Raw genomic sequence first — 14,440 nt, forward strand, 5'->3', positions numbered from 1 at the left:
CTCTAACTTCAAATTTGCAACTTGACTCTTTAACTCTAAATTTGCAACTTGACTCTTTAACTCTAAATTTGCAACTTNATAATAATAATAATAATAATTATAATAATAATGATATTAATAATATTACTGACCCAGTAGCTTCACAAAGTGAGTTAATGTTCTCAGGTCTGTATCTTTGAGGAGCTTCCAGTTCCTCCAGAACAGCTGGTTCTACAAAAATAAATTATGTTAATACTCATAAAGAATGAGACCTTGTAGACAACATTTGTATTATTTCTTACATTAAAGATTCTTTGGAGTTTTTTTTTTAATTGTTATCTTATATCTTAAACCATTTAAAGGGAGTGACCGGCAATGTAAGGTAGCTGAAATGAGAATATATTCTTGTGGAGAAATTTTTAAATTCATTTGATAAATATGAAACGTTTTAATGATGTATAATTACTGAGTTTGAGTGCAAAGTTGACGTTCAAAATCGTCCATTATGGTGGATAGGTTTTAATTATAACCGAAAAATGTATCAAAATTCAGATATACTAGACATTTAGGAACAAATTTCTCAAATAAATATTTGTCCATAAATCGATGTTAGAATTAATTATCATTTTTCATCATTATTTTGAATTTTTTTAATCAAATTATTATTTTTATTTACAAATTCTAAATATGTTGTCTGTTCAATAATAATTCCAGAAAATCTACAGAAAATGTTTGTGAACAATAAGAGGTTACAGAAACAAATAACTGAATAAGATTACATATTTCCGATGATAAGAGTTAATTTTTATTTTCTCAACCTGTTCCTATAAACTAATTAGTTTACTGTAGAATTTCTAAACAAAACACAAACCAAAGACGACAATTTTTCCGCTCTGTGCATAGTGCACTTTAGACTAATAGATTAGAAATAAAGGTTTAAAAAAATACTGATAAAAATATGCTTAGCAAAAAAAACAGAAACAATTGTTGAAAAAAAATTATGCTTTTTGATTATGATGAAATATAAATTTTTGATTAATAAATATGAAATATACAATATATACAATTACAATATATACAATAATACCTATTGTAGTAACCGTCTGTTTAACTTCGGCCGAAGAAGATTGTATACCAAGCAGAAGAAGGAATCGTCTATACCCTAATATAAACAACAATTATTCAATTGATTGAAATCAACCGATCAATCCATCTTAACTTATATAAATGGATAGTTTGAAGTAGCTATCAATTAAAAATCATCAATTAATTAACCTAATTACCTTTGTTACCCGACCTTTGCAATATCAATAAATCAATCAAAAGCGCAATTAACTTTGTTATCGAATCTTTAAAAAATCAATTAATCGATTAATAAAGCAATTAATTTTGTTGTTAAACCATTAAAAAATCAATTGTTGAATCGTTTTCTGAGACTTGGTATAAAAATAAATGTTTAATTGTTAATTGTTCTTTAAATATTTTTCATTAAACTACAGTTACGGTTTTCATTTAACTACAATTACGGTTTTTACGACTCAAAGAAGTTCGTAGTAAGATTTCGATTCTACTGGAGACCACCGGAGGGATTTTATTTTCACTGGAGGGGTTTAAAAAATTGCTTTTTACAATTAAAAACTTTACGCAGGGTGATTTACATTTCACTGGAGGGATTCAGATAGATTTCCAGGGGGTAAACAATTCCACTGGAGAGATTCAGAAATCTTTCTAGGGGGTTTATAATTCCACTGGAGGGATTCAGATATCCTACCTGGGGGTTAAAATTCCCCTGGAGGGATTCAGTTATCCTTCCTAGGGGTTTATAATTCCACTGGAGGGATTTAGAAATCCATCCTTGGGGTTTATAATTCCACTGGAGGGATTCAGATATCCTTCCTAGGGGTTTATAATTCCACTGGAGGGATTTAGAAATCCATCCTTGGGGTTTATAATTCCACTGGAGGGATTCAGAAATCTTTTCAGGGGGTTTATAAATCCACTGGAGGGATTCAGATATCCTTCCAGGGGGTTTATAATTCCACTGGAGGGATTCAGAAATCCCTCATATGGGTTAATGATTTCACTGGAGGGATTCAGATATCTTTCCAGGGGGGTTATTATTCCACACTAGTGGATTTATAAACCCACTGGAAAGATTTCTGAATCCCTCCAGTGGAATCATAAACCCATAGGAAGGGTATCCAAATCCCTCCAGTGGATTTAAAAATCCCCTGAAAAAAATTCTGAATCCCTCAATTGGAATTTTAAACCACATGGAAAGATATCTGAATCCCTGCACTGGAATTATTAACCCCCTGGAAAGATTTCTGAATCCATCCAGTGAACTTATAAACCCCCTGGAAAGATATCTGAATCCCTCTAGTGGAATTTTAAACCCCCTGGAAAGATATCTGAATGTGGATTTATAAACCCACTGGAAAGATTTCTGAATCCATCCAGTGAACTTATAAACCCCTAGGAAAGATTTCTGAATCCCTCCAGTGGAATTATAAACCCCCTAGAAAGATTTCTGAATCTCTCCATTGGAATTGTATACCCCCTGGAAATATATCTGAATCCCTCCAGTGAAATGTAAATCACCCTGCGTAAAGTTTTAAATTTTAAAAAGCATTTTTTCAAACCTCTCCAGTGAAAATGAATTCCCTCCGGTGGTCTCCAGTGGAGTCAAAATCTTACTGCGAACTTCCGTGACTCGGTTTTTACTGTAAACATTACGACTACACATCTTTAACAATCTTTTTCAAAACCCAAAAGAACAACAAGTAAGACGCCATTTAAAATCGTAGGTTTGTTGAAATAACAGAATTGATTTTTTCTGTTAGCTTTGTTTTTACACAGATAACTCCTAAATAAGCCATACATCGAAAGAATTCATCAAATGTTGTATTCTTCACTTTCTGATAATGGAACAGTATTGAAAAATTGTCAAGACGACATTTGATATGAATGTATGGCTCATTTAAGGTTTAGCTGTAGGATGTACTAAAGGTTTCCATCGTTATCGGTATTTCCCAATTCGTTACCGTTTGTTAAAGATCTAAATATTGTGCTTTATAAAAATTTTGACCTTTTCACTTCTTTTTAGGATAAGAATATTACAAAGTTTTATAAAAGCAAACCTAAACTTATGACAGTTTTAAAAGTTTTATTAAAAGTTTTAAAAAGGACCAAAGCGTCGATTAACAACACTAAGGATGGGGACTTGGATGAGACTTCAAGAAGACTGATCGGAATTTATTCAGACTTTAATTAGCCTCCTTTATTCCCTTTACCATTAAACTTGTTCCCTTATTTGTCAACTCGTGTATTATTTCATTGATAGAGTAAACAAAAGCATACATTATTATTCACTTTTAAGCAGTATTGTATTAATATATTGTTTATTCACCATTAACCAGTATTGTATAATATATTGTAAATTTACCATTAAGCAGTATTGTATTAATATATTGTTTATTCACCATTAAGTAGTATTGTATTAATATATTGTATAAAGAAAGATTTCTGAATCTCTCCAGTGGAATTGTATACCCCCTGGAAATATATCTGAATCCCTCCAGTGAAATGTAAATCACCCTACGTAAAGTTTTAAATTTTAAAAAGCATTTTTTTCAAACCTCTCCAGTGAAAATGAATTCCCTCCGGTGGTCTCCAGTGGAGTCAAAATCTTACTACGAACTTCCGTGACTCGGTTTTTACTGTAAACATTACGACTACACATCTTTAACAATCTTTTTCAAAACCCAAAAGAACAACAAGTAAGACGACATTTGAAATCGTAGGTTCGTTGAAATAACAGAATTGATTTTCAGTTAGCTTTGTTTTCACACAGATAACTCCTGTATAAGCCATATATCGAAAGAATTCATCAAATGCTGTATTCTTCCCTTTCTGATATGGAACAGTATTAAGCAGTATTGTATTAATTTATTGAATATTCACCATTAAGCAGTATTGTATTAATAAATTGTATATTCACCATTAAACAGTATTGTGTTAATACAGTGAAACCCTTAATAACGATTACATCGAAAGAATTCATCAAATGTCGTATTTTTCACATTCTGATAATGGAATGTTGCAGATATTTAGTTTTTTTTTATTAAATGATTATATGGAACTCTTTAAAACTGTTCCCACATATTCATGGCTATTTTTTTATTTTCACAAATACTGAAATTTACGTAATATAGTATAAACTCATTGAAAAATTGTCAAGACGACATTTGATAAATTCTTCCGATGTATTCGTTATTAAGGGTTTCACTGTATATATTGCATATTCACCATTAAGCAGTATTGTATTAATATTTGCTTTTTAAAGCATTAAGCGGTATTGTATTAATATATTGTATATATTTACCATTAAGCAGTATTCTATTAATATATTGTATATTCACCATTAAGCAGTATTTTATTAATATATTGTATATATACCATTAAGCAATATGGTATTACTATATTGTATATTCACCATTATACAGTATTGTATTAATATAATGTATATTCACCATTAAGCAGTATTGTATTAACATATTGTATATTCACCATTAAGTAGTATTGTATTAATATATTGTATATTCACCAATAAGCAGTATTGTATTAATATATTGTATAGATATATATACCATTAAGCAATATTGTATTAATATATTGTATATTCACCATTAAGTAGTATTGTATTAATATATTGTATATTCACCATTAAGTAGTATTGTATTAATATATTGTATATATACCATTAAGCAATATGGTATTAATATATTGTATATTCACCATTCTAATGTATTGTGTTAATATAATGTATATTCACCATTAAGCAGTATTGTATTTATATATTGTATATTCACCATTAAGCAGTATTGTATTAATATATTGTATATATTTACCATTAAGCAGTATTGTATTAATATATTGTATATTCACCATTAAGCAGTATTGTATTAATATTGTTCGGCTTCCGTGTAACAATTGTTCCTTTTTCAACATCGACCGTAATCTGCGGAACATTTGGTCTTCGAACAGATCTAGACAAGAAAGAAAATTAAAAAATGTTTTGTTTTCTTTGCTTGATACAGATGCTACAGGACGTCCCAGTTAACATCGGAATTAATTTACAGCTAATACATGTTTATGTACATTCATTAAATCTAAATGGGGGGGGAGTTCTGGTACACCCCCCCTTTAGGTTTATGCTTTTTCACTAATATTGTTGTGACTATTACAGTTTTTAAATGCAGAGCGGTCGTCATTTTGTTGTTATATTTCTTATATTTAGTTTGAATTAACTATATTTTGTAAGAACCAGAAAGCTGTGTAACGAATGTCGTCTTGTTTTTTTTCGTCAAAACCGTCGCTAAGAATTTTTTAATTCAAAGCATTGTTACAGCTGATACATTTATGAAATCTAATGAATTTAAGCCATGCCTGGATTCGGTTCAACTACGTATCTTGAATCGGTGAATCAGGATTTATCCATATTCTGCATACAGGTTTACCCACAAAGGATGATATTACAAAGACGACCTTACACATAATACTGTCTATTACCTTATATTTAGGATTCTCAGCAACTATAAACTGATTTCTCTCGTTGCCTCGTCAATCAATAAGCCATTAAAACACAATTTACTAGGCAAAATATTTGATTTAAACTTCTAACCGTAATATTTTATGAGTTTCAGGTCTTCCTTACAGTCTCATCCTCTGTGGGTAACCCTGTATGATACAGAACTATAGAGGGCATTTTTTTAGATTCAGTGGCAAAGTAAAAAAATTCATTTCATATTTTAAAATATGACGAAAATTCCGTGTTTTCTGGTTCTCACTGAATATATATTTTACCTGGAACGTTTGATGCTAGTTCCTCTTCTAACACTGCGACGTGTTCTACGAGTTCCTCTATTTGAATGATCAAGAATGAATGAAATGCCTTTTTTTAACTTGAAACATTTCTTATTTTCAATCCTGATTTCTCTGCAAAATTCACTTGTAGAATTCTCATTGAGATGATATTGAGGTATTTTTCAGAAATAAACACTTTTCAAGCTAGATTAGAAAATATATATTTCACGTCACTGATCAGATAAAAGGTTTAAAGAGTGCCAACGTGAATGAAGGTTAACTTGAAATTACAAGGACAGTTTTTTTTAAGAATTTTGAATTTTGCGCTCTATCATTCAGATAGTTGTGCTCAAGTGCGCTCTATCGTTCAGATAGTTGTGCTCAAGTGCGCTCTAGTTGTGCTCTAGCGCGCTCTATCATTATCAATAACAATCAAATAGGTGTACAGGGTTACTCACAAAGAATGAGACTTTCAGAGACGACTGTACGGAATTTACTCACAATCATGGTTTCCTGCAGCTGTAAACTTTACTATATATTTATTTCATTATAGAAGCTGCAATATTTAGGAAATATATTGAAACTTCATATTTTAATATTTTACGAGTTCCAGGTCGTTACTGTGAAGTCCAATAGTTTGTGGATAACCCTGTACAATTCCAAACGACGGTCATAACTAAGATATTTTGATACTTCAAAAATCTGGTTTGTGAGAAGGGGGGGATAAAATAAGATTGAAGTTTAATGAGCAGCTTCATGTAATTTTATTTAGTTAATTTGGCACATGATATTTGAACTATTCTATAGGTTTAAATTAATCAATATTAGTATAACTGTGCTGTTACAGTTGTATATTTATACGATATATATAACTAGCTGAAGTGCCCGTGGAAAGAAAAAATTAAAAAGATTTTTTTTATTTGCAAAAAAATGTGTTTAAAAATATTTAAACAAAAAAAACCGAATTTTTTTAGCCTATAGCCACCCATGAGTGTCCATCAAAATTTCAGTCCAATCGGTCCAGCCGTTTGGCCGGCTATATGCAACATATGTACGAATGTCTTGTTTTATCATATAGATTTATATATATATATATTTAACTATTACAACTGTCCGTGTTCTGTTCGTCTGACAGTCCTATATGTGTTACTAGAAAGGGGACTTTACAGCCTAGTATAATATACTTATATCTACATAATAAATATATATATTTTTATATATGTTAGCTACAGCTGTTAATCGACTGGATAACATTTTTTTTAGGAAACCCGTGGGTACCAAATTCGATTTTTCTTGACTACAAAATTGCTCTCCTTTTTATTTAACTTTTTATTACCTACCATTTCTTTGCTTATCACAATCTTTTGAGCAGTTGTGGATTTTTCATTTGAATTTGCCGCATTTTCCAAAATATTAAAGAATCTTTAAAAAACACTTTAAAACTATGCAATTGTAGAATAGATCAGAATAATAAAAATGCAAGCGTATATATTTTAAGAATTTTACGTAGAAAGAAAAGATAAAATAGTATTTTTCATATTTTTTCAATTTTAATATACATATACATATATATATAACTGCCTAAATCTTGAGGTTATTGTTCCGTAAAATCCACCCTGGGAATTCAATATTGCTAAATTTCAACTTTTTTCCAGATATTCGATTTCAATTTTCTCCAAATTATTCCTTTCTTAAATTTACTCACAACAGCTAAAAAAAGGTAAAAAACAATAATAAAGGTAAAAAAGATATATGTTTAAAAAGTTCATAATGATAAATATTGAAATTTTGAATTCAATATTATCCATCAGGATCTGACAGTTTTTCTTGGTTTTTGTTATAAACTTTTTCATCTTTAATTAGAGAACATTTATTGGAGGGGCTTTTGCAGTTGCAGCCCACCACCTCTCGGCCCCTACAGCAGTGCGCTACAGGTATAAAAAGGCTAAAATGTAATAACGAACTGAAAGAAAAGTATTTGTAAACTTAAAACATTTTAATGGATAGAATATATAAACTTAAATATGTGGAGACACAAATTTTCTAAAAGAGAAAGGAATTCAAGAACTTATAAGTCAGGCGAGCTTATTCACAAACATAATATTTCAGTTTTTAGAATAATAAGCAGAATTAAATTGATTTGTTTACGATCCGAGTTGAATGTTGCATCTTTCTGAATTTGTATGGACACTACGTTCCTCGGATTAGTCGTTTTTAACAATTTTCTCCTTATAGACGCAACAGATATTAGTTGCAATCAAAAGCGCTTATTTTTCGCCGCAAGTAGGGATGTTAACGTTTTCATTTTTCAGAAAAACGATCGCTTCGTTATGAAAACGAAGACGAAAAATCGAAAACGAAACGATCGTTTTTTAAAACTTCGATTTTTTAAAAATGGTCGTTTTTAAAACGATCGCTTTTATAAAATTCATCGTTTAGTTAACGATCATTAACGACGACCCCTTCGTTAACGATCGTTAACGAAGAGAGGAAACCGACCTGAAGGGCATCTGTACTTATCATTGATTAGTTTTTAAGAAAATATCAAGGAGTTTTAACTCCCCCACAACTGTTAAACTTCATGTAAGACGACATTCAATAAAGTTGCATGTATTTTTTCCAAAAACGACCGTTTTGATAAAGTTAGTCGTTTTATTAACAATCATTAACGACAACCCTTCGTTAATTGCATGTATTTTTTCCAAAAACGACCGTTTTGATAAAGTTAGTCGTTTCATTAACAATCATTAACGACAACCCTTCGTTATCAATCTTTAACGACGACCTTTCGTTAACGATCGTTAACGACGACCCTTCGTTAACGATCGTTAACGACGACCCTTCGTTAACGATCGTTAACGACGACCCTTGGTTAACGATCGTTAACATAATTGTCAATAATTTTTTTTTCAAAAACGATCGTTTTTTAAAAAAACAATCGTTTAAAAAACGGTCGCAAATCGTTTTAATAAAAACTATCGTTCTCAAAAACGATCACTATTCGTTTTCTAAAAGTTCAAAACGAAACAAAAAATGATCGTTAACGATCGTTTACAAAAACGATTAACAACCCTAGCCGCAAGCCTATACCCCCTTTATTTTTTCGCGAACACTCTATTTAATGCCTCATGCGTAAATTCCATATTCCATTAGGAAAATTCTAAGAAAATTCTAGGAAAATTCTAGGAAAAATCTTGTCAGAGCCTTAGCCATAATATGCTGCGAAAACAAAGAAAAAAGAATGAAAGAATTAATTTATTTGTTAACATCAAACTTTTAATCTTCTTATTAGTCTTCTTAAGAATTTATAAGGTAATGAAAACTTGCAGTGATAAAAATAAAAATGTAAAAATTTCAAGCTGAGAGGGGATCAAACGGTCATGAGGTCACAATGTCAAGCGTTAAAATAAAAAAAAAGTAAAATGGTGAGGATATCAGAATTTCAGTGAACAGAGGCCAAGAGGTCAATATGTCAAGAGGTCAAAATGTCAAGAGGTCAAAATTTCAAGAGATCAAAATAGCAAGAGGTCAAAATGTCAAGAGGCCAAGAGGTCAGAAGGTCAGAGTGTAAAAAGGTCTAAATGTTAAGAGATCAAAATGTTAAGAGGTCAAAATGTTGAGAAGTCAAAATGTCAAGAGGTCAAGAGGTCAGAAGGTCAGGCTGTAAAAAGGTCAGGGTGTGAGAGCAAGAAAGTGTTATAAGCGTGTTCTTAGTTAAATATTTCACAGAAAAGTTAAATTCCTTGCATCTTGAGATCTGAATCTATACTGACCCAAATATAGGGGTAACTATCAACTACATGTAATATATATAAAATAAGTATATATAAATATATATATATATATGTAATTATGAATGGATTGTAAAACACTCGGACACGTTTAAGTTGCTAGCTTTTTATCTTCCTAGGGGCATTATAATAGACTTGTATATATTTAGGGTACAAAGGGGTAGATCCCCATATCCCATCCTACTTGATATGAACGGTCCCCCTTTGGGAGGTGTTTCGCCCTCCTGCGAAGACAGTGAACCCCTACCTCCTTCTTGGAATAGTTATACCCCTTTAATCTTATCTTTCTTATTTTCTACTGATTGCTAGTGCTAAACTACAATAAACGAATTTAGGAATGACCTGTAATCCTAAAATATAAGAAAAAAACATTGTAATATATGAAAAAGAATCAAAATATATGTTTCACACATAATGACACAGACTCTATATTGTTTTGGGTGATGAGAGAAGGAGGAAATTAGTATAATATAAAATATATAGTTCATTGTCTCATGTCAAAGATGGGAACAGAAACAGAGCTGAGATAATTAAAAAAGGAAAGAAAACGTTGAAGAATAGCAGTACAGAAAGAGGGTAACGGAAAGAAAAAAAAGCAATGAAAGATGCGTAGATGTACAGGTTATAATAAAACTTAGAATTCTCTCAAAGGACGTAAGATGAAAAAAGTAAAAAAAATGTAAAGTTTTAAACCTGAAGAATAATATGTTTACAACAAAGATAGATGAGAGGATTACAGAGAGAGTAAACATAGAGATTAGGGGATAGAGTGCAACATTTACTCAGGTAGTTCAGGTACTTGGGGTAGTTTAGGTAGTTCAGGTACTTGGGGTACTTCAGGTAGTTCAGGTACTTGTGGTAGTTTAGGTAGTTCTGGTACTTGGGGTATTTTAGGTAGTTCATGTACTTGGGGTATTTCAGGTAGTTCAGGTACTTGTGGTATTTTACGTAAATCAGGTACTTCGGGTAGAAAAGGTCGTTCACGAACTTTAAGGTAATTTAGGTAGTTCAGGTAGTGTAGGTAGTTTAGGTAGTTCAGGTACTTGGGGTAGCTTAGGTGTCTCAACTACTTGAAGGTAGTTTAAATAATTGTTTACGTGTTACCTTCAAGTTCTTGGGGGTAGTTTAGGTACTTCAGGTATTTGGGGAAGTTTAGGTAGTTCAGGTATTTGGGGTAGTTTAAGTAGTTCATATTCTTGGCCCTTGAGGTAGTTTAAAAGCAGATCTGGGGAAGATTTGGTAATTTTGTTTTGATTTTTTAAAATTTCTCCACTTTTATTAATTTTTGAATATTCTCTCCATAATTCATATTTTTAGTAGATAAAACACCTCTGTCGACATAATTATAAGTTATCTCCATTTAACAGGTGCCATCAATTATTTTCAATATAAAGCAAACTTTCCGCCATTGGAGATATCTTCGTGTTTTTAACTGAAAATTACACGTTAAAGACCAATTAAATTTGGTAAACACAAAACAATGGTTGACCAGAGAACGTCTGCGAATCTATCTATCTATCAGATAGAAATTTTACGTGAGACATCTAGGTTTCCACCGTAATTCCGGGTTACGGGTTACGTACGGAAATGATCCGGAAATGTTTTCTATTTCCTTTACATGGAAAAGGTTCCGGAAATCCAGAATTCCGGAACGACGAACGATTTTTTCCCGGAGACCGGAAATTTCTGGATCATTGTTCCGGAATTACGGTAAAAGAACGCGTCCCGCAATTTTGTTTAGGAAAATTCCAGTTTACCGAAAAATTGTTCCGGAATGTTCCGGGATAAAGGTTCCGGAAAAACGTTAAAGCCATCTTAAACTTATGTGAAAGATAAAACCAGTTAGTAATACTATCTATTATAATGGAATGTGCGCTTGGTTAAAGTAATACTACTGTGAATTATCATGAAATATAAATCTTGACTGTGGAAAGGAAGACGACATATAGAGCAATCCTTAAATCTATTTGATGTTGTCACTAAGCAAATAGGTTAAATATTAACCAATAAAATCACTTTTAAATTAGTCTGTATACAGTTATAGTATATGCACTACGTAATCGCCGTGTCTCATGTTCATTGAACAACTTAAAGTCATAACTTAAGTTCTTCTCACTCTATTTATATACTTTGCTCGTCTGTTTGTTTGTCCGTCTGTGTCCAATAAACATCAAAACCGACCGAGCCAAAAAATTGTGAGGAAACTCACGTGGCCCAAGTGAAGGTTTCAAACTGGTTTAAACATTTGTGCGGGAAAAATGTCGAAATTTATTATTTTTTTAATTCACCAATTTAAAGCCTAGTTTTTATAAACTCTTATTTATATAGTTCATTTCATCCTATCCTGATAAATCCTGATCAATATAGAACTAAAATGCTTATTCAATATATATGTCAACGAAAAAGTTTTAACTTTTAATGTTTTAACATTGCTTTTTATGTTTAATCTTGTGTTAAAATTTCCGGTTTACAAAATGTAGACTGGAAATTTTACGGTTTACGTTACGTAAACCGGAAAAATTTCCTGTTTCTGAAATGGAAACTGAAAATTTTACGGTTTCCGTATTACGTCACGTAAACTGTCAACATTCCGATTTCCATTTGATCCGGAATTATCCCGAAATTCCGGTTTACGCAGCAAATTTCCGAATCATTCCATTTCCAAAATTGAAATTTTGTTCCGGAACAATGGAAACCCTAAATAAGTCCCTAAGAAAGAAATAAACAGCTATTTGCAATGTTGTATGATAAGTTTAGTTACTCTCGATGCGCTCTAAGTAACCATTAACCAATGTACGAAAAATGTCATCTCCTAAGATATACAGATAAAAAATATGACGTTACTGATTATAGAGGCGAGAGCGACGTTATATTAGGTTTTATCTATCTTAGGAGACGACATTTTCCGTACATTGGAGCGCATAGAGAGGAACACACATATCATTACACAACCTTGTATAGTTTATACTGTTTAACACTGTAAAGATGGGTACATGTACATTAACAATCGATTTTTTTCATTTTTATGATTTTAAATTTATTTTAAAGATCACGAAAAATTATATTAAACAAACTTTCTTTCATTTTCGAACATTTTATAGCTGAATTTATATAAATTTTACTTTTAAATAAATGAGTTTCGGCTGATTTTTAAAAATACCTTCATACCTCCGATTTCAGCAAATTTATCGAATTTTTTCATTTTTCTACTTTCCCACGCAATCTTAATTGTCACCCTGCACTATTAATATGTTAATGAAGAATGATGTTGACCTGCGTGCTGCAGCTGAGCTACTGCAGTATTTTGCGAATTTTTTACATATTAACATTGAACACATTTCTACGAAGCAGCCTTGAATTGTAGAAAGCTACTTTGTTTTGAGAGAGGGGGGCGGGGCTGAGTGGGGGCGGTGCCGGGATTTGAGTGTATGACGAAAATTTTTTTTGTACATTTTTCAAATTCTACAATTTCATATTTTTTCTGATTGTATTTTCGTATAAATAAACTATTTTTCTTTTTCATATTAAGTTATGAAACAGAGTAATCGAATTCATAAAAAGAATCATTTTCTTCAATGGGGGAGTATGAATAAATAAACAGATTTCTGTTCTAAATAAATATTGGGGAATACAAGAATTTAGAAATAAAATTTAAATTTAAATATGCTAAAAGAACATAATATTGAAAAAAAAATATTCTTTTTTTACTCGTTTACTGACTTAGAAGCAAACACAATGCCCATGCAGGGAGGGTTTTGTTAGATGTGATGAAAAAAAGGGAACCGTACAGTGGTCTGCCATTACAAGTGGAGAATGTTATTTCTTTGCCGTGTGATAACAATTGTGATCATATGATTTTGGCATTTAAGAAAAATATTATCATATTATCATCATCCATTACTTTATAGAAGAGTTAAAGGAAACTTTATTTTACGAAGGGTTTTTAAGATCAATTTGGGCGGAGTAAAATTTTCAATTTCCCCGAAAAAATTAGTTTATTTATCGTTTTTTTAGTTGAAACTGTTTAATTTTTTTCTCAAAAACTTTACAGAGCGAATGGTTATTTCACATAACTAGCTCAAGGGACATTAAGTAACTTAACTTCCCTGTCCACGGGGAATCATAGGTTGGTAATGTTGGTCAAAAGGCGGCAAAATAAACAACTATTAAGACATTTATAGAAAAACTTTAATACTTCAACTTTAATTTAGAATTAAATATGATTTAAAAATTACAATTCCGGATTTTATGGAAGAGTTATAAAAATATGAAGAAGAAAAAACATTTTATGTGCATTTGTGCATGAATTTTTGGACAATATTTGTGCATGGATTTTTGGACAATATCTGTGCATAGTTTTTTTATTATAAAATACTAGCTGAAGAACCCGGAAATAAAAAAAAAATTTTAAAAGGTTTTAAATAAATTTGAATTTTGTTTAGCCTATGCTACCCTCGGGATACCCCTGGGTTCCTCAAAAAATGTCAGCCAGTTCGGTCCAGCCGATTGGCCGGCTATTATAGGGAACATATATATACGAATGTCTTGTTTTATCATATAGATAGCGCAATTGTGAGAGAAAAAAAAACACATTAAAAATACTGTAGCCTGCACAACATGCGCACTGTGCAACGCGTCAAAAAAAAACAATCATACTCCAAGATAAACATATAACCCGTACAACGAATAATATTTATACTTATAATTACGGTTCAACAATTCTATAACTTAATCCCAATCCAACCATTGTGGTTTGTGTGGTTCAAACTTCATACAGAAACTAATTTAAATATATATATATATAT

The 14,440-nt window shown here is 31.2% G+C and overlaps 1 long non-coding RNA gene across 1 annotated transcript; it reads right to left on the reverse strand.

Moving 5' to 3' along the window:
* Positions 1-130: 130 nt before the first annotated feature.
* LOC111713046 (uncharacterized) lies at positions 131-5,903 on the reverse strand. Its single transcript, XR_002767592.1, has 4 exons — positions 5,845-5,903; positions 4,927-5,027; positions 1,067-1,141; positions 131-210 (listed from the first exon to the last, which is right to left on the reverse strand). It is a non-coding gene; the product is annotated as an uncharacterized LOC111713046 (long non-coding RNA).
* Positions 5,904-14,440: the final 8,537 nt, after the last annotated feature.

This window comes from Eurytemora carolleeae, unplaced genomic scaffold (genome assembly GCF_000591075.1).
Source record: "Eurytemora carolleeae unplaced genomic scaffold, Eaff_2.0 scaffold1364, whole genome shotgun sequence".
Taxonomy (NCBI): Eukaryota; Metazoa; Arthropoda; class Copepoda; order Calanoida; family Temoridae; genus Eurytemora; species Eurytemora carolleeae.